The sequence below is a fragment of the Arvicanthis niloticus genome, chromosome 16 (assembly GCF_011762505.2).
Source record: "Arvicanthis niloticus isolate mArvNil1 chromosome 16, mArvNil1.pat.X, whole genome shotgun sequence".
In the NCBI taxonomy this organism is placed as follows: Eukaryota; Metazoa; Chordata; class Mammalia; order Rodentia; family Muridae; genus Arvicanthis; species Arvicanthis niloticus.
The window spans coordinates 38,728,126-38,754,791 of NC_047673.1; the positions used below are offsets into that span (position 1 = coordinate 38,728,126).

Genomic DNA, 26,666 nt, shown 5'->3' on the forward strand with positions numbered 1-26,666 from the left:
TTGTATGCAATTGGGATATGTGCAAGAAACACAAACGGGATTGGGAATGTAGCTCGGGGCAGACTGCTTGTCCTTGGCTTCCTGGGTTTGAGCCCTGGAAGAAAAAAGGGGAGAGAAAAGAAGTAATGGAAGGAGAGAGGGGAGAAGAACAGAAAGAAGAGAGTGGAGAGAGGAGAGGGCGGCACAAATGAGAGAACAAGGATTGGGGAAGAGAAACACTAGAAAAGGGATCTAGGCACAGACCTGGACTAATGGCCATTCTGTTAAATGAATAAGCTGGATTCTGTGCTGGGCTGTGTGTGGCTCACCAGGATGCTACCACAGGGGTCATCATGGCATTCCAGATGAGTATTGGCCAATGTTAACTGTAATCATCACACAAAGTAGGATGTGTCAATATTATAAATGTGTCGGAAAAGGTAGAAGCACATCCATTTAAAATGAATCAATAAAGCCTCATGGAAAAACGCGGCCTGGACATCATCCTACAAACACAGACAAGGCGGGAAGATGGGAGCACCAGCGGAGAGAAGGGAGCACCATGTGCTTGGTGAAAGCTCAGAGGTGGGAGTGGATAAGCAGGGTATGCCACTGGAGCATACAAGACGATTCAAGTGTGCCTCAAAACACACTCCTGACCATGTTTTCCTGTCACGATGCTGCTAACTATCCGGGCATATTGTTAGCAATCTCAAAACTGATATTGCAATCCCCCTTTACAAATGGGACATTTTCTGCTGCTTTCCAGCCAGGTAAACCAACAAGAGCTCTCAAAGGAGTCTTTGGCATCAACAACAACAAAAAGGAAAAAAAAATGGAGGAGGCATTGCTCTCTTCTAGAATGTGCTCCTGTTAAGTTCTTCATATTTATAATGTTCTGTGACTCGACGGCATCACACAGATAAAGCCCAGAGGAAATGTTGCAGTTAATAAATTATTAAGCTGCTATCCTTTAAAAACATCAGCACTGGGCAGTACAAAGACTCGCTGTGGTCTGTCAAATGCAAAACGGATCTGTAAATCTCACAGAGAAGAATCACCAGAGCTGAGGAACAGCTGGCCCCGCAGATCCCATGGCCCACCTGGGACCCCCTTCCTGCAGCCTGTCATTCTTAAAGAGTTTGATGCTAATACAGTCAATGAAACATAAAACCATACCGAGGGAGGCGGGCGATGGGCACCCTCTGAGGATCTATCCTCCGCTTCATAAAAACCACCTTTGAAGATGCATCTACCGAGATGCAGCTTTGAAAAATATGGCTCCGTGTTTGCCCAGAAACAACTTAATTGATACCGGGGACTTTGTTTATCATATAATGTATGGTTAAACTAATTTCTACTTTGTCACAGTCCCTGTTAGATAGCTACATTTCAGATTTCTTTGTGCCAAAATTGCTGAGCTGAAATGACTAATTCTTAAAGTTATTATATGTAATTTTTTTTTCGTGACAGGTAAAATGGTTTGAAAATTACTTTAGCTCCGTTTTGAAGTCTAATTTCTATGGCCTGGGCATAGGTTCTTTAACCTCTTTTTTTTTCCCCCCATCTACCAAACCTAAATTGACTCATTTTTGCTGAAATGGCTACAACACGGGTCTGGCTTTGATAAGTTGTATGGATGTGTGGTTTCTGTCAGGGTTTGTAGGGTAGGTGGGGAGACCAGCTAGTGGAGAGGATCAGATCAGTGGAAATACAAAACTAGCACTTTCATCCAGACACACACCCCTGCCGCCCCTCCCACACACCCCTCAACCCCCCTCAGCACAGGCACAATACTTAGAATCAGAGAAAAAGTTGGAAAACATCCCAGTTTCATTGAAATGGGAAAAGAGATTTGACATGTTAATGATGTGGGGCGCATTGAGAAAGGCATCTTCCATCCCTCTTCATTTATGACTTCAGACATCTCTATAGGGATGTTACAGAATAATTTATGTTTGAAATTTCAGTTATGAAAGGGGCCAGGTTCAATATCACTGAATAGGGGCTTCGGTACAAAGGCAGTCTTAAAGGCACCTCTACCCTCAGCTCTGTTTCCGCCGCCACACTGGTTGATCAGCTGTCTCTACTAGCAGGGCCAACAGCTTCTGGCTGTAGATGGCTAATGCTTTCAGAATGATCCTTAAGTTTGTGATACAGATAAATGGCTCTGAGAAATTGGGGTGTCCAGAGTGTTTCCCATTCTATTTCACTTTCAATCTAAACCTTAGGTTGGGAAGCCGGATAATGCAGCAGGATAATGCACTGAAGTTGAAGAAAAAATTTAGATGGTTTTTCTGAAGTTAGTCTTCCAAATTCCCCAGGAAAGAAAAGTACATCTATAATAATAAGTGTGTGGATATGGAAGTAGGATGGTGCAGATTTCCTGGATGCTTGGAAGGCCAGTGGAACATCTTAGGGTGTCAGAACAAGGCCATCTAACAGTGGCCAAGAAACCTGCAAAGTATTGGAGCTTTACAGTCTCAAATCATTGTCTGTTTGCAGTTAGCGCTCAAACATGGTTCTTAAGGTTGTTTAGGGGCTGAAAAGAAAACACTTCAAAAGATTTAACATAGCCCACTGCATAGAAATTGCTCTATAAGTATTCACACACTCTATAAACATGTTAATTGTGTTATCACTATTCTCATTCCCACCATGACAAGGCTATCCATCAAGAAAGAGTGGACTAGAGGCAGACAGAAGGAAGCCTGATTTACCCTAGAGATGAGAGAGTTCTTTGGTGTGGGAGGCCAGACATGAAGTGGATCCTGGATTCCAGGTGTTTGTGTGGTTTGGCTAGGAAGCACTTCTCCAGAAGACTCCTGTAGGCTCATGGCGCTAGTGAGATGTGTCTGCATCATGGGGTACAGATTTCCACCAAGAACTCTTAGAATGCAGGACCTGGCTGAAGAAAGCAGGGAACCATGGGAATCTTTGAAGGTCTTCAGCATACCATGCTCTGGACATTTCTTGTCTGTCTTCCTGCGTCTCAACTGTCCTAATGGAAGCAGCTCCGCCTTCTGTGTTTGTAGTCCTATCATTCTTCCTCAGCAGAGGCTCAGAAACAAAGGAGACAGCTTATCAGCATCAAAACTGAGCCATGTGTATGTTTCTTGGGCGTTCCTTACCACAGCTGCTTTCCTCTGACTAATACACTAGGAAAGGGTGCTATAGCTTGACCAGACGAGAAAGAGATGGGATACAAGGGAAGACACAGTTACACAGAAAGAAAAAGTGATCAAGCATACTCGGATGACTGAAAGTATCAGCATCCCCAGGACCCAAAGGCTGTTCATTATTTCTGAAACCCCTCTATCCATTTGGACAAACACATGTATTTTCGTATGAGCTCATCCACAGGAAAGAGATAACCCCAAGTTAAGGCTGGCTTGCTGTTTTGTTCAGCAACTAGTATTCCTTAGAACTTGAGGCCTTAGTTCATATATCATGATTGCTTCTCAAAACAAGCCTTCTGCCAATATTATACGTTTAACATTCCAGGCCGTGTCCCTTACTATCTGGATTTTCTTCTAAGAATCCCATTTGTGTGGCTGTATTTTTAAGACAATTCACTTATTATTCACAATTATTTGGACTGCTAATCACACTGAGCTACTGCTACTAAAAGTCTTAAAGGTCACAAAGATACTTCTGTAACTTCTGATCGATGGCAGGATTGTCTCCCATACTACCCCACAGTTGTTACTGTACTTACTTCCTCTTTTTTTACACTCAAAATCAACAGTGGGATTTTACTGCTTATCATACAGGAATACTGCTCTACAATATTCTTGGTAGACTTTTCATTTCAAACTACAACTTATTCCAGATATAAAATGAAGGGTGATGTAAGTTTTAAGGTGCAATTTGGTATTCTACTTTGGAAGAATTCCCTGGGGCTGTGGAAGTGGCTCAGCCTTTGCTGGGCAGGCAGGAAAACCTCACCTTCTTCCCAGCACTAATCAGACAAGGTTGCTCATGCCTGTTAACTCAGAATTTTGGGAGAGGCAGGCAGGTCAGTAGTTCAACATTTCCGTTCCCAATGCAGCCAACTGGAAGACAGCTTGGTCTACCAAAGACTTAGATTCTTAACAGCAGCAACAACTAACGCCTTTAAAAGAAGGATCAGTAATAATGTATCCTTTGAAAGAAAAAAAGAAAAAGGATCTCTTTGCACAATTCAAAACAAATGTAACATTTACCAACAGTTTACAAAGGTCTCTCTGAATCGCTCTCTTGTTGAAACAATTTCCCTTGCTGGCAGGAAAAAAAATAAGTGAAACTCATAACTTAATTATTTTACCATTAAATCTCAGCCCACTTTCTCCTCATTTTTAAAGTCCCTACCAAGTAGTGGGGTGGAGTTTTGTTGACAAGAGTCTTTACAAGATGCAAAGTGGAATTTCTTTTGGCTAGATTCACTTTCTAAGATTCTTTGCTTATATAATAACAGTTTCAAGTCAACATTTAATATGTGAGGGAATTCGGAATTTAACTTTAACCACAGAAACATCTTTCCTTCCAGATGCCTAATGATGTCCTTGTGATTACAACAATGGGGACATTGCTTAATCTATGCAAAAGAAAAAAAAAAAGCCGAGTGGGAAGCCAGAGAGCAGTTTGCTGCACTTATCATTAAAGTCTTCTCTTTGGGGTTGTTGATCTGTCTTTTAAATTCCCCAGCACGGAGGCCAGAACATTACCATTGTCAAAAGGAAAAAAAAAAATCTGTAAAACCATTTTTGTGGATGGGGCTTATTCAGATTCGACATTTAATACTAGCTCGAAGCACTCATAAGCAAATAAAGAGGGGGGCTGAAAAGAAACGTGGAATGTGGGCAAGAGGGAATAAAGGGGAGGAAGAAAGGAGAACTGTGAAAGGAATCCCAGAAAGGGAAGAGTAATTAGAGGAGGGGCCAGGCAGGAAGTTGGGGAGACTAGGAAGGGCTGTAGGGCGTGGGCTCAAGTTGCAGGAGGCTGGGCTGTGTACTGAGAGTATCCATCCACTCATTTCTTGTTCATTACGTTCCTGGCTCTAAGGCAAAGGAAACAACAATGTTTCAATATTGGTGGTATTTTTAAAAGCCAATGGCAAGAAAACTGAAACAGCCCACAAACCCTCCTTATTTTCTGGACTGTTGAAGGGCTGGTTTAGCAGTGCTATTCTGTTTTGTTTTAGGGAGGAATAAATACCACAAGTGCATTTCTTTGTTTTTGCTCATGTTTGTAAACACACATAATACAGTCCCTGATGGACACCTACCTGTGTACACTCTGCAGGTTTCTCTCCAACTCATTGTACTAAATGAAGAACAGTTTATACTTTCAAAGGGGGAAAAAAAAAAACAATTTTTTTTTCCAAACCTCATAAGACATTTTCAAAGAAAACTTGGCTGGTTTTTCTGAGAATAAACACATTAACTCCTTTCCTTTATAATTTTGGCTCTGAATAAATGTCACATGTGAGGAGTATTCACTTTGTCATTTGATAAAAATCTACGTTTCAGGGAGAGTGTGAGAGACGAGGGTCCTTACCGAGCCATTTTCCAAACAAATTTGCCAAATCTCTTCTCCACGCTATCCGTCTTGCCCGAAACCTCAAGTCCAGACTTCTTAGGCCTAATAAATACGGCAGAGGGCATGGCAGATGATACCAACGGGTAAGTCTGTTGTGCTCAGAATTATAGTCCTGCCTCCGTTGGAGCCTGAATTGGCGGGACATGCTTAAAGCAAAGGCGTTGCTCCTCACACTGAGGAAAGGCTCTTTCTCCTGCCACAGCTTACATACATGGTTTCCTTCCATGTTGGTGGAGTTGAAGAAACCAGTTACAGCACAAGCTCAGCTGAGTCGGTTTAGAGACAAAGCTCTATTGTGACATGTGATCAAACTCTTCATACGTGTATTTCTTGGCCTATCGTAAGCAAGAATCCTATCCGTTTGGCAAGGCCCCTTAAGCCTAACTTGTGATGTTTTTCCTAAATAACTCTTCGTCCTTTTCTCTCTTCAACTCAGATAAGCAAGTTCCTTGGGCTATGAACGTCTGGCGCCTCTTGGTACCAATTACAAACCTTTGAGTAAGGTCTACTTTATCATTTTAATGAGTCAAATAAAATTTTCTTTCATCACAATAAGAAGTGCCTAGTCCATCCCCTGAATTCCTGAGAAAGACCTGGAATAAAAGGGGAAACTCTGGGGACGGTGGGGGGGGGGGGAGGAGAGGTGACAGAGGGCTCCGCCTACAAATTTGACAGGCAAGGTGTTAGCTGGTGCTGGGTGACATAAAAAAGCCAAGCTCATAAGGCATAATCGTGTAAATATATTTTTGGGGAGAGAGTTCAAAGACAGCTTTATGGATTCTACACCTCCACTCTTTGAGCTGGCTGAAGGATCAGAGCAGCATCAGGGACACAGTTAGGAATGGATGGATGGATGGATGGATGGATGGATGGATGGATGGATGGACAGATGGATAGCTGAATGAATCCTAAGCAGAGAGCATCAGCATTGGGACTGAGAGTATGACCATGAATATATATTCAGTAAGAAAAGGAAAAAGTCCCATTTAGCCCATGGTTTGATCCAAGCTTCTTGCCAAAGCCTTATTTTTAGTGTAATGAGGAGAGAGAGAGAGGGAGGAGAGAAAGATGGTGGAGGGGAAAACGGGGCAGGGGAGCAAGAGAACAAAATGACATTGCCCAGCTGAGTTGGTATTTTATATGTGAAGTGAACAACAAATGCCTGGGTATAATTAGAAAATAACTCTCCATCCCCTCTAAAATGAAGCAGTAAAACAAAACAAAAAACAAAACAAAAAACTCGTATCAGACAAAGCCTGTTTAGTGAATCATCCATCTAGTTTAAGGTAATTAAAATCAAAAGAACTTACTAATGCATAGCTTCTTTAAGAATTAGCTCATTTGTAATTCTTAAAAATGACGACATGATCTAGGCAAACAGGAAGCAATTCAGACGTTACTCTCTATCCACCAGCATCTCTGTATCTGATCTGTCTCTCTTAATGGTTACAGATACTCAATCAAACCAGAGTAGCCCACAAACGACTGCATCCTTCCCTCTTCAGTATCCAACCAGAGCAGTGTCCGAGGCGGGTAGGCACTGCCATTACAGAAAAGGCAACACAAATATTCTAATTCTTGTGTTGTTAAAGATCGTTCACTCAAAACCTTTTGTTCCTTGCCCAAAGGGGATGGTGGTGGTGAGAAAACAGGAGGAAGCTCACTTCTTCCTGCAGAAGCAATGCCCATCTTTTCATTAGGAAAAGAACATAATAGGTCTGAGAACACGGCCCAATGGTTGAATGCTCACTTCCCATGTATGGATGGACCCATGCATTCAATACCCAGGACCATGAAAATCAAACATAAAACTCCAGAATGGCCACGGTATCTTTTGTGGCAATTTCTATTCAAATCTTTAGTTCAAAAAGAAAACAAACAAACAAACCAACAAACAAAACAAACAAAAAACCCAACTAGTGTTATTTTAAAAAATCCTTCCATTGACTTTAGAAGATACTAGTTCTTTCCTCATCTCTGCACCTAAGCCTTTTAGGAGTTCTGGATCTTTTTCTGTCACATGGCCCCCTTTCTTTACTGACATATGTAACAGGTGTGGACAGACAAGTAGGAACACACCCTAGGGATCACTTTACCTTTGGCAAGGGAATTGACTAATAGGCTTTTCTGTCTCTAATTTCCGAGATTTCCCTCCATCCTGGGCATTTGCAGACCAATCTGTTTCCTGGCTGTCACACTCCTCCCCATCCCTTTGAGCTTCGCTGGCCAAGTCTCACAGCCGTCTGTCTGATACTGTCCCTAGTCAGGTTCGCACAGAAGTGTGACTTCCAGGACACTGTATTAGCCTCAAGGCTCAAGTACAGGCAGGGCTTGTCCTCCCTTTGCTGGCTCGGAGGCAATGGAAGCCCTTGTCCAGCAGCCTCCTTCGTGCTCCTGGCCAAAGACGGGAAGGTTTAGGATGAGTCCAGGGGAACAAAGAGGACATGTGTGGGAGATTTCTAAGATTGTAATGACATCTGATGGGATGTCTGCCAAAGACCAGGTTAACTGTGGTCACATCGCTGGTAAACGAATCTGCCTCCCAATGAAATGGGAAAGCAGGATTTGGCCTTAGGTAAACTTCTGGAAACTGGTGAGTTTTCAAGCTGCATACACTCTCACAGTTGAGAGACATTTAAAATAGAATTTTGATGGCCTCTGTTGCAGTTCAAGGTGCTCCGAGTGGTCTTACCAAAGCTGACTGACATCTTGGTAGTAGTTTGGTATGCTATGGGTCCACCATTTAGGCATAGCAAGGCTCAAAAAATGCATTAACATGTATTGCTTCAGTCTAAATGGAAGAGGGAGAATATTATTATATGCTTCCTGAATGCCCAACACTGTACTGGGCAGTGGAGTCTCAACAGGAGGCATATTGGACAATGGTGCCTGTCTTCATGAAGCTTCTGATTCTGTGGTTCTTTCACAAAGAGACTCTTTTAATTTCCTTTTGCCTCCATGGTATTGGTGTTATTATTGGTGGTAGTGATGGTGGTGGTGGGGTGGTGGTGGTGTGGTGGTGGTGGTGGTGGTGGTAATGGTGGTGGTGGTGTGGTGATGGTGGTGGTGCTGGTGGTGCTGGTGCTGGTAGTGCTGGTGGTGGTGGTGATGATGATGTGGTGATGGTGGTGATGGTGGTGCTGCTGGTGGTGGTGGTGTTGGTGGTGCTGGTGGTGCTGGTGGTGCTGGTGGTGCTGGTGCTGGTGGTGGTGCTGGTGATGATGTGGTGATGGTAGTGGTTATTGGTGGTGGTGATGGTAGTGATGGTGGTGATGGAATGTACATTCTGGCTATGTTCCTCAGGCTCACCTTGAAGTACTGAATGGAATATATTTTCAAAGCATTTGGACCATTATACCTGTCGGGTTGAACTGATTAGGAACAACTACACAAGCCATCAGTTTCTTTGCTTACTGATTTTTCAGTCAATCACTTGCCTTCAGTACGGAACATCTACCAAGCATTCTGGTAAACTCACAGGTCTTTTAGTTTTCTCAACATCCTTGTGAAGTAACCCTGTAACAGACAATTCCTTCAGCCTTTTTGGAATCCCAAGCCCAAGAATTCTATCTCCCTGATTACAGTCACCAAATGCCTTGTGCATACCTAGAGAAGGTGTATCCCTTCTCTTACAGACTTGGCTATTTATAGAGTCTGGGGGGGGGAACTATTATAGAATATGGAATTAAGCTCTAAGGTTTGATTGTCCTGGGTTCAATTCCAGCTCTTCAAATTATGGGCTCTGTCATCCTGGGCAAGTTGAATCTCATCTTTCTGTGTTCAAAACCTTTTCCTGAGCCTGCTGAGTACAGCTCAGGGGTAGAGCAATGCACTTTGGGCATGAAAGGTACTGGGTTTCATCCCAGAATAGAACTCAAATCAAATATAACAAGGGTGTGGGGGAGGGGATGGGGGTGGGGGACAAAGCCTTTCATGGCTTCCCATGGCAATTTTGGAAGAAAATAAGTTCTAGAATTTGAAATACTTTAAAAAAAAAAAAAAAAAAACCTCAAATTCTTTAGAAATATAAAGTCCATCTTTCTTCCCTTCTCCCACTATTTTGTAAGATTCAGCTCTGTTTTATAGGCATCTGGCTTCTCCAGGATCACGGTGTTTCCCTGTAGAGTCTTTTTTTTAATTTTTTTTTCTCATTGTTCTTTTTCCACAAAGCCTCCTCTCAACGTTGCCTGCTGCAGTGATCTTTCAGGTTTCCACTTTAATCGCATCCTGTCTTTAGATATTTCCCCTTACCCCCACCCTTATCTCACCTAGCTATTCTTTCTCTCTACAGTCAGGTTTTTCCCTTGTGTTATGCTTATACATTCTTAGGGTTTTCTTGTATAAGATCTGCTTTTCCGTTGGAACTCCTTCATGCTTCCTTTGCTATGAAATACCCGAGGCTGGATAATTTATGAGGAATTGGAGTTTATTTGGCTCACAGTTCTGAAGAATAAGACTCCAGGAACATGGTGTCGGCACTGGCCCTTTATCGGGTGAGAGCTTTCTGTTTACATCTTAACATGCCAGAAGGTATCGTGGGATAAGACAGGAAAAGCATCATCTTATAAAGCCACTAATGCCATCATGTGGGGCCTACTCTCATGCGCTCAGAAAATTCGAACTGCCCACATACGAACGTGGGAATTAAGATGCCAACACGGGAGCTTTCCAGAGGCTCATTCAAGCTGTGGTAGTTCTCACAAGGATGGAGAACATGTCCAGATTGTCGTGAACTCCCCAGATGCCGGCATGCTGGAACATGCAGGGTTCAAAGAGACAGCGTTAACCCTGTCTTTGCCTTATCAATACAATGAGAACAGCAGTACTGAGTCTCCGCTGTCCTGAGGCTGGCCACAAAGTGTTTGGAGTAGCGCCTGCTTCCACTTCTCTACCCTACGTAACCTCACGCAGGTTACGTAGAACCTTAGTTCTTCAGGAAGTATAGACCCAATTTTCACTGAATTTGACTCACACTCAAAGATTGGATATCCCGTGACCCCACAAAACCACGTGGTTGCTGTGATCACCTGGGTGGCCACACACAGAACTCTACAGTAACTCACAACAAGCGTTCCCGTTCCCAGTTCTGTTGCTGTCAACTATGGAGACTGCCGCTTGGGAAATTGTCTTACATGGCTTGGTTCTGTTGGTTTGTTTTGTTTTATTTTTGTTTTGTTTTGCATAGTGTGTCATAACCATATAGACAATGGAAAGATTTCATTAAAACTGCGATTTTTACATACTGAGGTAACTGATTTGGAGAATGTTTTGCAAGGAAGGTTGGCTTTCTTAATCTAAACACAATTGTTTTAATTTGCCTGTAGAACTTGCTGACCAGTTGTCGGGAGATAGAGGAGATGCTAAATTAAAAACATGCTTTAGGATGCATGTCAGTTTATGATTATGAACAAACCAGAACATTTTAATAGCGCAAGGAGGCCATGTTAGTCACACAGGGAGAAGAGAAGCAATCAGGAGTGTCCCAGGCTGATGTCTAGAGTCTGGGTATGCAAATTGCTCAATTTTGACTGTATGGCTCTGACAAAGATAATTCATTTTATGATCAGTTCACCTGTATCTACTGATGACAATTGTTGTTGTGTGTGTTTACATTTAGCAGCAAATTTTCTGAGTTTTATAGCACAATGTAATTATAATTATACCACATATATGTAAGGATAATGCAATATAATAATTATAATTCCTGACTAATCAGAGGCTACTAACAAAAGGGAATTTGACTCTGAAACAGTGTCCAGTCAATAAGGAGAGGTTCCCACTGTGACCTCGGAAGTTGGTCCCTGACTTTTCCCAAACAGATCTTAGCTACGGTTTCAATTTTATTGTCAAACCATTCTGATCCATTACAGCTACTGCATTTCCAATGCTATTTTAAATTAAGGCAAACAATGTATAGAGAAAACACCAAGAGCTTCAAATGAATATCTCTAAGCATAATGCAATCAGGTGGATACCTTTTGATGCTGGGTGACATTAATGTGAGGATACTGAATCACTGTTGACAATTAGGAAGAAGACAGAGCAGAGGTCTTGTAAGGAAATTACTCCCAGGTGACAAAATATTGAAAATTCAATTATACAGTGTTTATTACGGGCCTACATTAGCAACTGTATTCCTAATAAAGACCTTGATAATAAACAAATTAATGGGAACACCAGGGGGTACTTACAGAAATATTTTTCTCCATATAGTACCCTACAGTATTGATTTCTAAAGTGCTCCCGATGACAGTGTGGACCTCACTAAAGAAATTCCTGATGTAAATTATGTGTATAAGAACATGTGGCATGTTAAAGTACTCAAGATTATGAAAACGATTTTAATATATAATGATGATGTGCAATAAATTTAATGTTTAAAATTTCTCGTTATGCGTGTGGATAAATCATCTAGAAAAGACAATCTGCTGGATGCAAATAAGAAGCAAGCATAATACAGAGGCATGAATGGTCTGGATTCTAATTAAAACAGTATGTCATGGAAGTCAATGCATTCATTTTCCCTGTCACAGAAGTGATTTAAAAACGGATCGTCAACATGAAGGTCTTTATAAGGAGTGAAGGATATACACATATTTATCCCTTCACTGAGAAAATTAAGCGGTTTGATGGCGTAGGGATAAGACTTGTTTCTATTGATTCTTCCTAACAGTTTCTGATACTGCGCCTCATTCCGTGAGCACTTCATCCATCCGTCTATTAATTCAGTGATTGGATTTTAATTTCATTCATTTCTAATTTGCCACTGCTTACTGAACCCAAGGCTTTGTGTGTGCTTACCATGCACTCAGCGTCTGACTTATAACCCTAACCCCTCGCTGTTAAAAATATTTAATTGGGCATCTTCTTTAGACATGTACCACAGACTGCACAGAACACACTTAGCAACATTTTGTTGTTGTTTGTTTTTTTTTTGTTTTCAGATATGCAGATATTATCCAAATAATACCATATGAATGCTGAATGCCCTAGAAACTATGGAAAACAGTATGGACCTTTCGAGATGAGCCAGTTCAGTTACCCTTTGGATTATAGGGACAATTAAAAGAAAGAAACACTTAGGTTGACCTTCGAGAGAGTGGAAGAATTTTGGTTACTGAGGCCAGGGGACGACTGTAGGTTATCACCTGTCAGTGATGACCAAAGCAAAGAGGAGAGAATCCCAAGATATACTTATGGAATGGGCAATAGTACAGAATCCATTTAATATCTTCGTCAAGAAAGAAAGAAAGAAAGAAAGAAAGAAAGAACCCCCCCCCCAAAAAAAAACAGAGTTATGCAAAATTACTGTTTAAATAGCAAGAAAGAGAACTTTGAGAATTCAAGTCTTTCTGTGTAGTTTGATTTGAACCCTGTCTAGTCTCTACTGGGGAACAGGACAGTTTAGAAGAAAGGTCAATAGAAGTGAAGACAAAATAAACCTTTCTAGAAGGAAGAAAAGAATAAAAGAAGAGCAAGAGTTCCAACCAACGTCTTCCTACATCTATTTACCCAGGACTAAGGAGTAGTTTTAAATAAATAAATGGCTTGAACTTGATGTGAGCATTTGGCAATGTAATGATTTCATGCAGGAAAGGAAAGCAAAGGAATAAACTTGAGGGAATTTTGGAAGTGATTTGTAAATAAGTGGGAAGGAAAAATCGAAAATTGAGCTCACTTTGATAAACCATCATGATTGCCAGGGTGAAACTTATGTAACGTAAGTCACTGGGCAGGTTTATTGTGTTTTCAAATTTTATAGCAGTTCATGTTTGGAAAAACTTTAAAATTTTTTCCATTGCGAAGGCGAGAGAATATGTTTAGCTCAGAGCCCCTCTTTTAGTGTTAGGTGATAACAGGATTTCAGATGAGAAACAGTAGGAAAGATATTGACTGAGTGTCCCGTCGTCACCAAAGAAAGAGCAGAACTCAAAAGCAAATGTAACAGAGATTCATGCACTTAACACAAGACAAAACAGGAGATCACCATGACTCCATAGGTAGCCAGACCCTTGAAGGACTAACTTTTAGAGGGGAGAAGACATGTCTGAACTATGCTTGGAATAATGAAAAAGTAAGGCACAGATCTCTAGTGATAAGTCATGTGACCAAAGAGGTCCAAGGTGCACACGTGACCAGAGACTCCATAAAAGAGTTAGTTCTAATCCTGTAGGTTTTGTTTTCTTTAAAAAGCCACACACAATGGCCCTGAATGGTAGATATAAATGAAAATGGAAGAAGCTTGGATAACAATGTCTTCATGAAATGAGAATCTGAAATCAATTTAAAAAAATGTTGCATAGCCCAAAGGAGAACCAAAGAGACATTCAGAAGATGTCTCCTCATAAGGGACAGGACTCCCAAAGCTTCCCAAATGATCCAGTGAAGAGTCAAGATGCTGACCGGCGTAAATCATGGTTCACAGACTTCCAGTGCAAGACTGGCAACGTTTTCTAGGAAGACAGAGTGAGTGTACCTGCCAGGTGCGCTGTGGAAGCCAGCAGGGGCTTTTCTGTCATGGTTTTGAAGATGAAAAAAAAAAAATGAGACTTTTGAGAAACGAAAGAACTGACTGAAAATTTGAGATGCTTCCAATGCTTTCCGTGAAGTGTAATGGGGACAGGACACTCGAATTGGGAAGGGATAGACTCATTTAGTGCCAATGGCTATGGGATATGGTCCATGGCAATGTCTTCTACAGTATAAGATGGGTAGCCAATATTTACTATGTAATTAAAAAAATTTTAAGGACTTTTAAAAATAATTACTTTGTATCTTGAGGTATATTATGGTATACTGAAATACTTACGCTTGCACATTTAACTTTTAAAAATGACTATCTGTTAATTGACAATTATCAAACATCTGCGAGCAAACAAAATGCTTTGTTGGGAAGAAGGTGAGCCGTGGAAGAAATATAAGCAAAATGCATTTAATGCATAGTAAAATAATTAGAAGTTATTAATAACCCAAATTCCTGTCAAGATTATTTTAAACATCTGAAGATGTCAGTGTCATACTTAATATGAAAAATATGCAAAACACAGTTAAAAGAAACAGACTACAGGTTTACGTTTTTCAAAATATAATGAATCTGTTGACAGGACATAGATCGCTGTTATTTATAATCCCATAGTGACAAGAAAATGTCACCAATTACTGCCTACAATGACAGAACACAATTTATTCCTAATGATTTATACCCATTACAGGGGGAAAAAACCTGTAGGCTACAAAAAGATAGCTACCATCCTATTTCTAGGAAGAGTGACTTCTCTGAAAGTGTATTGGCAAAGGGTAACAGGTTATTTTTGCTAATGACAGTTTGCATAATTTACTGGTACGACACCTTAAGCTATAAACTAAAGTAATAGAGCTTCAAGTACGATTTTTTTTAAACAAATATAAACAAAAGTATCGTTTCGAAGTCTGGCTTTCCAATAATCCCTGCATTGGGCCTTCCTTTAAACCCATCTCTCTTTAAACCTGAATTGGCTTTCAGGGTGTGAAAAAATCTGATTCGGAAGCCATCTGAGTCTTCCTTTCAGATCTGAACTCATCGCTTAAAAATTGTGAGTTAAAAGAAACACGCACTTCGATACTCCAGTTTCAAAGAAACTTAGGATGACAGTACCAGGGGAAGAGGATCAGATGACTGTAAAATAAATAAGAAAATAAACATTCAAAGGTGGATTCATTAAGTTGGGGAAATGGGAAACTACAAGAAGAAAATTGAGAAAGTTCTTATCCAGTCATCAATAATAATTTTGTGGAGAATTGTTAAAAAAAAAAAAATAGAAGTTGAAATTACAAAGAATATATGGGCAAATTTTTTTAAAAAACAGAAACCAATAATAGTAGTTCTTTGGGTTTTTTGAGGCAGGGTTTCTCTGTGTAGCCTTGGTTGTCCTGGAACTCACTCTGTAGACCAGGCTGGCCTCAAACTCACATAGATCTGTCTGCCTCTGTCCCCCAGGGGCTGGAATTAAAGGTGCACACCATCTCTGCTGGGCTATAGAAGAAACTTTTGATCATTACAGAAAGGCCACGATACTACTTTAGATCAACTTTGAATAAAAGGGCCATCAACATGAACTTGATCATGGAAAGAAGTTTTGAGGATGCAGACTCTGCTTGCTTCTTTTAACATCTTGTTAAGATATACCATAGATTTAAGAGTACTTTTGTTATGATTAACTGCCCAAGACCTCACAGAATTGAGCCATTCACCATCCTGTCATGGTGGTGAAGCTTTGCCCCTCCCCGAGGATTTCTAGGTCTCTGATGATTTGCTGAAAGAGGGAAAGATGTTTCCTTCAGTGGCAAAGCCACTGGTAAGTTGTCTGTGCACCTATAAATAACCCCTTATCCATGCTCCTATAAGTAACCTCAACTAATCTTACTTGTTTATTGACCAAAAAACCGCATCAAAGCAGAAGGAACTATTTGGTAAGATGGGACCAAAAAAGCGTAATGAGAACAAATATGATAAAAATACATTATATGCATCTATAAAAATTATATAATGAAACACACTATTACAGGCAATACATATATGCTAATGAGCTCCCTTTTAAAATGTTAGTAGAAATGTTATTAAATCTCCCGTTTTTAAAGAGATGAGAGAGAATGTGGAACAAACATTAAGAGTTGAACGCTTGTGCATGACTGTGTGTGAGCAAACTTGAGGAGAATTTTTTATATCGATTTATTTGGTTGCCTGCTTGTTTACTGTGTGTATGATTGTGTGTGTGCATGTGTGTATGTGCACATATCTGTGGACATCACAATACAATGTGTGACCATAAACTCAGGTCACTAGGCCCACCAGAAAGTGACATCACTCTACAAGACATCTGGATGGCTCAAGCAAAGGAAGAGTTTTGACAGCTTCTGAGATTAAGGAGCCTATACAAATTGAGGGGAAAGTTAAATGAAAAAGGCTCAGAGGTAGGAACCATTGATGAAGAAATGAATCCCAGGCTGACAGTGTTTAGGGAAAACAAGAATCAGAGACTCACTTCTCTTGGGCCAGAAAGATCACAATATGAAGTCCAAGGATCAGATTTCTCCACTTAAAACCAATACATTAGGGTAAAAAGCAGAGGAGATTTTCTAAGTAAACCCAGAAACAGGTTAGTTCTGAGAAGCCATGCTATCTGTTTCTGTGGTGTGTTGTCAGGCTTCCATATGAGGAAGATGACTAACATCTCACAATCCGGGGAGATAAGTAACACCAGGCCTTGGGATTATGAGTGTCAATCACTCAGCAGGTCTCATGGGAAACAAAAAAGCAGAACTGATTTTCAGGCATCATTCTGCTAGAAACAAACTAGTGATTGCATGAATATTCTTCCAGTAAAATAATAAACTGAGCCAGATTGTGTTTTGAGAGCCTGTAGTATCTCAAGAAAGTCACTCATAATAATATGTGAAGAAATTTGGAGAAGAAATGAATCACGTATGGAAATCAAGTATGTCCACAGTTAAAGAAAACAATATGTTCTGCAGTTAATCTTTCTTTGAGAAGATTGTGGAAGCAGAAGAAAAAAATGTTATTGACTTTGTTTTTTGTCCTTAAGTGGGCTAGATTATGTTTTTGTTTTTTTTTTAAAGGTTGACTAAGATGGAGATAAGGCTTAGTGGTGCTTGCCTTATGCCAGAAACCCTGGGTTCAATCCCCAGCACAGCATGAACTGGGTGTGGTAGCAGATGCCTGTAATTGAATACTCAGGAGATGGAGATAGGAGGATCAGAAATTTAAGGTCACCCCCAGCCACATAGAGAGATCAAGAACAGCCCACACTCCATGAGACCCTGGTCTTAAAAAATAGAAAAAAAAAATGGCTGAAGTATTTGGGTAAAGTCAAAGACTTTAAAACCATCTATTAGCTGGAATGCTTGCTTGGAAGTGTTCAGCTAGGAACTTCTTTCTGCATAGACTACTAAGCACATTTTTCTAAATGTATAAAATAGCATAAACATTTTACTATTTGCCTGAATACATACATACATATGTTGAAACATACAGCACTGAAATGACTCGGGGATGTAGCTGGAAAGTTAGAACAAATGAAAGATAGAACTTGGTAAATATTAGTGACACCACATTAGTACAAAGGCCATAGGGGCATTTTGTACAATGCAGCAAGTATTTGGAGACACAGAAACAAAAGATGCTTCACTGATGCCAAAATCAACCTGGCTTTCTTACCGTCTTGGTTAGTGTGTGAGACCTTTCTTTTGTAATTGTCACATCTTGACTTAACTGGACCCATTTTGACTTCCTCTTGAGGCATATCCTCAAGAGAAGGCTTGGCAAGGTTAGGTTAGTCATCTTACCCCACATGAACACATTTTTAAAAAGTTCCACAACAAGGTAAGGATCTGAGGGACATCAGAGTCACAGACTGTAGGTAAAGCAGTGCATTCATTATAAAGCTGGAATAAGAAGCTTCTAGTCAAGTTAACGCCAGCCACTGTGTTTCTAAAACAATTGTCTTAATGTGGTAGGGCAATGGTTTAAACTAAGGAGTGTAAAGTAAATTCAGTCACACAGACACTCATGGTGACACTCACGGCATACATGAACCTCTTTTGGTCTCACCGAAATGTCTGTCACTTCTCTGAGGAGAGCTACACTCTCTTCCTGTACAGATTAGCGGACATTCCACTGCAGAGGAGCTGGGGTGTGTGTAAGCTTGTTAGCTACTTTTTTGTGACTATGACAAGATACCTGCAAGGCAACTTAAAAGCAACTAAAAGCAGATCTATCAAAAGATCCATCCAACTAGACCACTCCTTGGCACATGCCCAGAGGATCCAGGATTCAACCACAGGGAGACTTGCTTGGTCATGTTCATTGCCACCTTATTTACACTAGCTAAGAAATAAACACAGCCTCCATGTTGTTCAACTGATGAATGGATAATGAAACAAAATACACAAGAATTCAATCTAGCAGTCAAGAAAAATGAAACCATGATGATTTTAGGTAAGTGTAGCTCTCACCCATCAACACAGCTTTCCCCCCCTCCCCCCCAGCAAATGAAGGCTGTTAAAACTGGTCAGAATCCAGAGCATATGTGACAATCCCATGCCCAGTGTGAGTTGAGACATATACAACACAACGCTTGGCCTAAGGCTGAGAAGACATCAAGGAAGAAGGGGCAGAAAGAATCTAAGAACCATGGGCCAGAATTTCTGTGGCTCAATAGTGTCTTCTGCAGATAGCACAGATGCTGCACTTGTGAGATCTCAACAATAAGGTTGCCTAAATAAGACCTACATAGTGGTCACCCCTAAATATAAGTACATATGAGGAACATTAAATAAACTCTCTGTATGTACATGTGTGTGTGTGTATGTGTGTATATATGAAGGTACTAACTATAGAAAAAAATCATAAATTTGAGAGGACATTGGAGGTGGAACATGGGAGGATTTTAAAGCAGGAGAGGGCAGGGTGAAAATAATATAAATACAGAATACATGTATAAAATTCTAAAATAATTCAATTTTTTAAAAAAGACATATCTCATAAAAAGCTCAACTGAAGCTCCAAATCCTTTCTTGTGTACTTTTTTTTTTTTTTCAGGAAAATATATCTTGCCTGAGAGCTGTCAATTCATCAGAGAACTACAGATTCCACCAAATTACTTGAAACACTGAAGAAGCAGACATCATCCCACTGCCCTGCACACACATCTCCTCCCCACTCTTACCCCTTAGCAAGAGATTAGTCTGGACAACACATCATAGAGCGTGGCATGCCACAGAAGGCATTCTGCTCTGACTCTCTGCATGTGTCTCTTACTGTTTTAGAATAAACAGGAAGCAAATGCAAACCTAGAAACGATGACAGTCTAAGTTAACTGTAGACCTTCCAATGCCACTGCTAACCTGAGCCAGTTCAGACACAGTCCTCTGTCTTTATGAAACCAAGAAGCACTGGTCAGCATGAGGACACCTCGGGTGGCTTGCATAACTCAACTGTCACACACACACACACACACACACACACACACACACACACACACACACACACAATCTCTGAAATGTGATTATTTCACATTTATTTATTGTGATGGTTCCAACTCTTCTTGAATCAGGCGCTTTCAGTGCTGCTTCCTCCTGAAGGAGCATCCTTCTGTCAGCCTTACTTGTCCTCCTGTAGGCTGACACAGGACAGTGGAGCAGCAGACACACAAGACTACTGTTTGTACATGGCTAAAGACCGTGATGATTTTATAGCATCCTGGGCATTTTTACATTCATGAAGTAGGAATTGGGGCTCTGAAGCAGGCACTTTTTCTTGTGTTTCTTCTTCTCCTCTTCTGGAGAGGACGAAGGAGATCCTTTGTGAGAGGTACAGTCTCGTAGGGTGGCTGTAACTCCAGAAAGGTCTGCCTTAAATCTTAAATCTTGAGTTGAGAGTCTCAAGTAGAAAGGGGAGATGATTTACTCAACAATCACACAGGATAATCTGGTTATAGTGGTTTTGAGATGGGTGGTGGTGGGGGGGAGCAAGTAAAATGCTTGGGAACCAAATACTCTCAGATTCCATTCTGCAATCTCTAGGTTCTTACTCTAAAGGGAGGCGAATATGCGTGCACGTCAGGATGTTGGCTTCTGTGGACTGGAACTGAAGGACTGCGGAGAGTGTTCTTACTGGATGCTGAGCAATCAGAGTGCCTAGTTCTGAGGGATGATTCTAGAAACATGAAGATGTCTTTATTTTGAATCTAGACGGGCTCTGCTAATGTTCACAGTTCATTCACTTCTACAACTAAATGGTGATACTTTCTTTATATTTTTATTTACACTTATTTTTGTTGTCTGTTTACCCCTCTGATTTTTCAAGACGTGTGTGTGTGTTTACATGTGTATGTGTGTATGTATATGTGTGTGTATGTGTGTGTATATGTGTGTGTGTATGTATGTATGTATGTGTGTCTGTATGTGTATGTGTGTGTATATGTGTGCGTGCGTGCGTGCGTGTGTGTGTGTGTGTGTGTGTGTGTGTGTGTGTGTGTGTAGGCCTGGCTGTCCTGGAACTAGCTCTGTACATCAGTCTGGCCTTGAACTCATAGAGATTTGCCTGCCTCTGCCTCTCAACTGCTGGGCTCAAAGGTGTGTGCCACCACTTCCTGGCTTATTCGAGCTGCCTTGTAAAAATCTCCTATCAGTATACTGTTAGATAGACTTGGATGTGAATTTTTACCTACTGTGACCTCATGCCATTACTCAGGTGACAACATTTTATGTAGTATTTTACTATTCTTCATCTTTTTTCTATTGCTTCATTTTTCTCTGATTTTTGGCCAAAGCTAGGCTAGTAATCCTTACCTTCTTCCTGTCCCCTCACTTGTAGAGCCTTGCCCACACGCCTTCTTCTTCATCACTTCTATCACCTTCCTGGCTTCTCGATTTCAAGTTCCAGTCAGCATTCAGCGTATGCCAACTCTGAGCAAGGACATGGATTGCTCCAGACTACACACTGGGACAATATCGGGTTGGGCCTTTCGGCATGGCATCTATGGCCCTTTGGAAGCAGATTCCATTTAAGTATCAACTTTTAAACATCAGCACTTTTGTGTTTGTTGGCTTTGCTTGTTTGTTTGAGACAGGGTCTCACCAGCCCTGGCTAGCCTAAAACTCAACTGTAGGTCATGCTGGCCTCCAATTCACAAACATTGTCTCAGTTTCTCCAGTACAGAGATTAAAGGCATTCATTACCACACCCAGTTTAACTATCAACTTTAATGTCTTGTTGTTTCCCCCAAAGTCTATTGCAGTTTCCTTACACAGGCAAAGTAACATCCCCTGTCCTCTCCAGGCATGTGTTTGAGTGTTGTTTTGTTTAAATGAGCATATACTACTGTTTGACTACCTTCTAACATCCTGATCCGACTTAAACATTTGGAAAACTTTCCTTTTCTGCATCTTCTTTGCTCTCTCATGTCCATGTGTACTTTGGCAATTGTATTTTATCTGGTTGTGCTGTTTTCTAATTGTCTCTTCTTTGTACAGTCCAGTATAGCATCCTTAAGCCCAGAAGGCTGAAATTTAAAAGTATAGTTTTGTTCCTTAAGAATATCTCACAAGAATATTCAAAACTATGTTTAATATGTTGTTTTTAAATGATTAAAGATTGCTTATTACCAAAAAAATAGACCTCAATAACCACTTTTGACATGATATCTAACATCCATAAATCTATTTAAATCTGTTTTTTTACTACTATATATTTTAAAAGTAATAATTTACAAGTTTGTATGATCCAAAAATATTTATTTTTAGTTGGTACTGTAACCCTGTAAGAAACTACCAAACCAGAGTTTTGTGTCCAAAAACTATTTACAGACCTTAGCAATTCTATTTCATGTTTTTACCATGTTAACAGCAAAACCTCAAATTGATGTTTCACTTAGACATCATAAAGTATTTCCTAATTAAATTTAATGATATTGATGAAAGTGGACAGAATAGATAGGAAATAAATGACAATACCACACAATACATTAAACATTGAACCATATTAAATGTTTTAAAAGGGTCAGCAGATTTGAAAATGTATTTCTCCAAGCAAAAGTAAAGATTATTAAAGTGGGTCTATTAAAAAAAATTCTCACAAATTCTTTTTATCAAAAAATATGTGAATAATAAGAAACTGGGGAAAATATTTGCAAGGCAGTCTGTAAATATTTACGGATACAAAGGCTAATAAGGTTGTCTTACACAAAAAACTACTTCTAATGAGTGTGAAAAACCACCTACATGCACCCTGTCTCTATCCACTTGTGAGTATGTGTACACATGCAGGATCACACAGCCACTCTGTGGATCTCTGCCTACAGCTAGGCATTAGTGATGGAGGTCTTCACAGGGTTACTCTTGCCTGCTTTAAGCTTTTCATTTATTTAATAAAGCTGCAGAAATGAGTCGCCTGCTCTGAGTTGGATTAAACACAGATTTTCTTGGTAACGTGAGCCTCTAGTGATTACTGTGCAGTTGTTGACACAAGGCAGAGTCGTGCAGACCCGGATCCCACACATCTGTCCCATGCTAACTTCCTTTCTGCTTGGAGCTGGAGTCACTATTCTTCATTATGGTTTGAGCCACATTATGGCATTTCTGCGAGGAGAAATCCCACGGCGAACTGCAGATGAAAGGCCTTTAGTACTTGAACCTGAGTCAGGAGGATCACGTGAACAGCGGGGAAATGCAGACTCTATACCCTTGTGCTCTTGAATCCGACTTTCCCATTCAGTTTTGGTAGGTTTTGAAGATGCATTGCTTCATATACCTCAACAAAATAACAGAGGCATGCTCACAAAAAATATAAAACTGTACATATATAGGAAAAGATAGCGCATCTTATAAAATAACCAACAAATAGTAAGATGTTGGTTCTTGTACCAAATGGCCAAGAACCTAAAGCGGGAAACACCTGTCAATGCCTTATGGGAAAATCCAATTTCCCATACTGTTGACAGGAGTGTAAGTTGAGAAAAACTGTTTTCCAGGTCATCTTGACAGACTGAATGAAAAGCCCTAAATTTTAATATCTTGGGCTCTAAGAATTTATTCTGTGGTAATAATAAGATTAAAGGCAAAGATTTAAGACTAATCTGGTAATTACAAAATAATTTATTTTTCTAACTAATTAATTAATTTGTTTATATATAAACTAACAAATAATAGAATATAGAATATATAAATTACATAAGTAATGGAGCACATGATATTTTAAAATATATGCATTGTAGAATGAGTAAATCAAGCTAATCATATATGCAGTATCTCAAATGTCAGTTTTCAAGAATAGAATACATTGTTACTGACTGCAGTGCCCATATTCTATAGCAGATCTTTAGAACTTACTCCTCCTGAGTGAAACATTTTATCATTTGGACATCTCCACACTGCCTTCCAAAATATAATTTACAGTGGGGAACATAATTTACTGTGGGGACACTTAGAAGTCCAAATGTAATGGTGACAGTCATCAATAAATTACCTTAAATCATATCATAGAAGCAGTTTACTGGAGACATGCCCCTAATACCATGAAGGACTGTAGTTCAAAAGAAAGATTAAAATTTTTTTTTTTTTTTTACAGATGTATTTTATTTCTTTTAGGAGTCTGTCGGTCTGTCTGTCTATCTGTCTGTCTGTGTATACAGGTGCCCATGAAGGCTAGATGAGGTTATCATTTCTTTTAGCTGGAATTATAGGTACTGAGCAACTTAGTCTAAGTGTTCAGAACCGAACTTGGGTCTTCTGGAAGAGCAGTGCACGCTTTTTACTGAGCTCTCTGCCCAGCCCACAATTTTTTCTTGAAAATACCTATTGAAAGAGAATCATTGACCTTTAATTTACTAAGCCAGCATAATCCTTAACAACAGTTATAACCATTGTCCTTATACTCACAGATAAGTGCAATCGTCACCTTTCTTCAAGGGAACTACTTTCTGTATCAGACAGATGCCATTAGAGAGAACCACAAGCAATTAATATGATGAGTTTTAGAGCCCTGTCCCAGTGGAAAAATCTACAGAACATGCCTGTACCCCAGGCTCAGGGAACATTGTAGAAGAGGGGTCAGAAAGACTGCAAAAATTGGGGACTCTGCTATGGGATTGTGTCTCCTAGTGACAACAGAAGTTACAGCCATACAGTCTCTCCAACATGACTGCTAGACATGAGCTGAGCAAGGATGGCAATGCTGACAGGGACATGCTGCAGTGGACAAGGACAGCAGTATGGGGCAGCAACCCTACAGAAAGAACTATAGGCATCAGAGGAAAGCTTGGAGGCAGGGAGGTGGTCCGCCTGCCCCAGGGAAAAGCACAGCATCTTATTGTCCAGTGCCACGTGGTTAGCCCTCAAAACATAGATGCAATAACAAGATGCTGATGGAACAGGATATATTCAGGAATGTGCATGTATGTGTGTGTGTAAATGCGTGCAGTAACAATGAAAACAGAGACTTTGCATTTGAAAGCAAGTGGATAGGGGCATATGGGAAGGTCTGGAGGGAGGAATGGAAAGGGAGAGATGTCAAATTTATATGATAATCTCAAAAAAGAAAAAAGAAAAAACACACATACATATTTAAAAAAACTGTATAAATACAACAACAGAGACTAATTAAAATCATCTTGTATCTCCGACCTGTCTAATGTCCAGGTCGAGCTAAGCAAGCAAAATAGATTAATGGGATGAGTTTTAAAAGTCATAATGTTTTATTCTCAAATACATTTATGGTTCCACTTTTATCATGTCTGTCACATACAATCATTAACTTGGGTTATTACAATATTATAAATAGTGGCTAATGCTTTAAAAAAAATTCTAAGGATTATCAGAAACCTTACACTCCAAAAAGGCTCCTTTGGACCGCTCAGCTGACCCATAAGCACAGTGTGCACTCTGTGTTCTCCATGGTGGTGGTCCTGACAGAGGAACCAGGACACAGTCCACTGTACGGAAATGCATCACAGTTTAAAGCAACTAGTATTTGAAGCACGTTCAGATCCCTTAGGAATCTCCATCTGCTCGACGTCAAAACTGTAAGATCTCTTTTTCAACTGTAGCATTGTGTGTAAGCAGTTCCAAACACCAGACATCTCTGTCCTGACCGCTTTGATTTGGGGCAGGTTAGTTTTAATTATTATTTCACAAAACCGTCACCACATCCCAAACCGGCAGCGCTCAAATAGAAACCAGCAATCTGTTTTCTTAATGGTCTATTTTCATTTTTGTCTCGGACGCGCCATTTTAACTAGGCTTTTTGATTCTCAGTGTTGTGTGTGTGTGTGTGTATGTTTAATATGGCTTGATCTCAGGAACATTTGCTTAAAATTAAAATACATTTATACAAGTTGTTTTGTAAGTATTCAGTTTGTTACTTTCTCTGACTTTATGGAAATGTTAAATTAGATCTGAATTATAGATTTATATCTATTTACATGTACATAAATATGCATATTATCTAGGAATATATAATTGCTCAATAGATTGCTAAGTGTCACTATTCCATGAAGACCTTAAATTCAACCTGACCCTGATATGACTAATTTCATTACAAATAATATAACATAACTTCCAAATGGGATTAAAACATCATTTACCCAGCATCAAAACTAGAGAATATTATCTTTTTATGATATATATATATATATATATATATATATATATATATGACAACATGGGTTTGTTGAGAGATTCTCTTTATATAGCTTAGGGTGGCCTCAAACTCATAATCCTCTTGCATCATCTTCACACATGCTGGCTTATAGCTATGTAGCAACATAGTTGACATCAAGGGTACCTTTTGAAAGAGACCTCTTTTCCTGGATCATGAAATCTTGATTGTTTTGATTGACTGAGTCTCCTTTCCTGCCTGGTTTTTGATCCTAACTTTTATGTTTTCTTTCTTTGATAACTTCAATACTATGTAACCAGGTCATTGATATCCATGTTTGGCTTCTGTATTAGTCTATTGCTTTGTGTCAAAATATCTGCTGTTGGGAACTCTATAAACAAAAGGTTTTGGGGTTATTTAGAGCACGGTTTTGTGGGTCTGAAGTCCAACACTGGGCTTGGTGTAGAGGAGGAAACTGAGGGGCACAGCCTTACCCTATAGCAACCCAATCAGAGGAGAGCTAGAACTAACACTGCAGCAGGTACCCTTCTTGTTATAAGGATGCTCCAGTGGTCCAGGCACTCGGGCTCATCTCTTAAAGACTCTACGCCCTTCAGCACTGCAACCCTGGGGAAGCTTCTTCCGGATCATAAACCATCAGGGGGACCAACCTCATCTGAAACCGAGAGGCCTCAAAGTCTACATGGAATATTGCCTTCTTTTTCAGATTTAGACACTGGGTGGAAGACCTCATGCTGAACAAGACCCCATACCTCTCATGGGAAAGAGACAGACTATGCTGTCTTCAAAGTCCTGTATAAAATGTGCCAATGTGAACACCATCCTTTTAATCAGAACCCCTTCCAGTTCCTTGATCACCGGGAGAACAAAATACATATTCCATGAAGCAGCTCTTCCTATGTGCTGGGGTGACAGGTACCGTCTCAGCTCTCAT

At 40.1% G+C, this 26,666-nt stretch overlaps 1 protein-coding gene and 1 pseudogene across 11 annotated transcripts in view; both read right to left on the minus strand.

Annotated features, from left to right (window-relative positions):
• The window catches only part of Tenm3 (teneurin transmembrane protein 3), a 604,001-nt gene that overhangs the window by 376,533 nt on the left and 200,802 nt on the right, over window positions 1-26,666 (minus strand). The window lies entirely within an intron of this gene.
• LOC117721671 (small ribosomal subunit protein eS27 pseudogene) lies at window positions 19,677-20,960 on the minus strand (annotated as a pseudogene).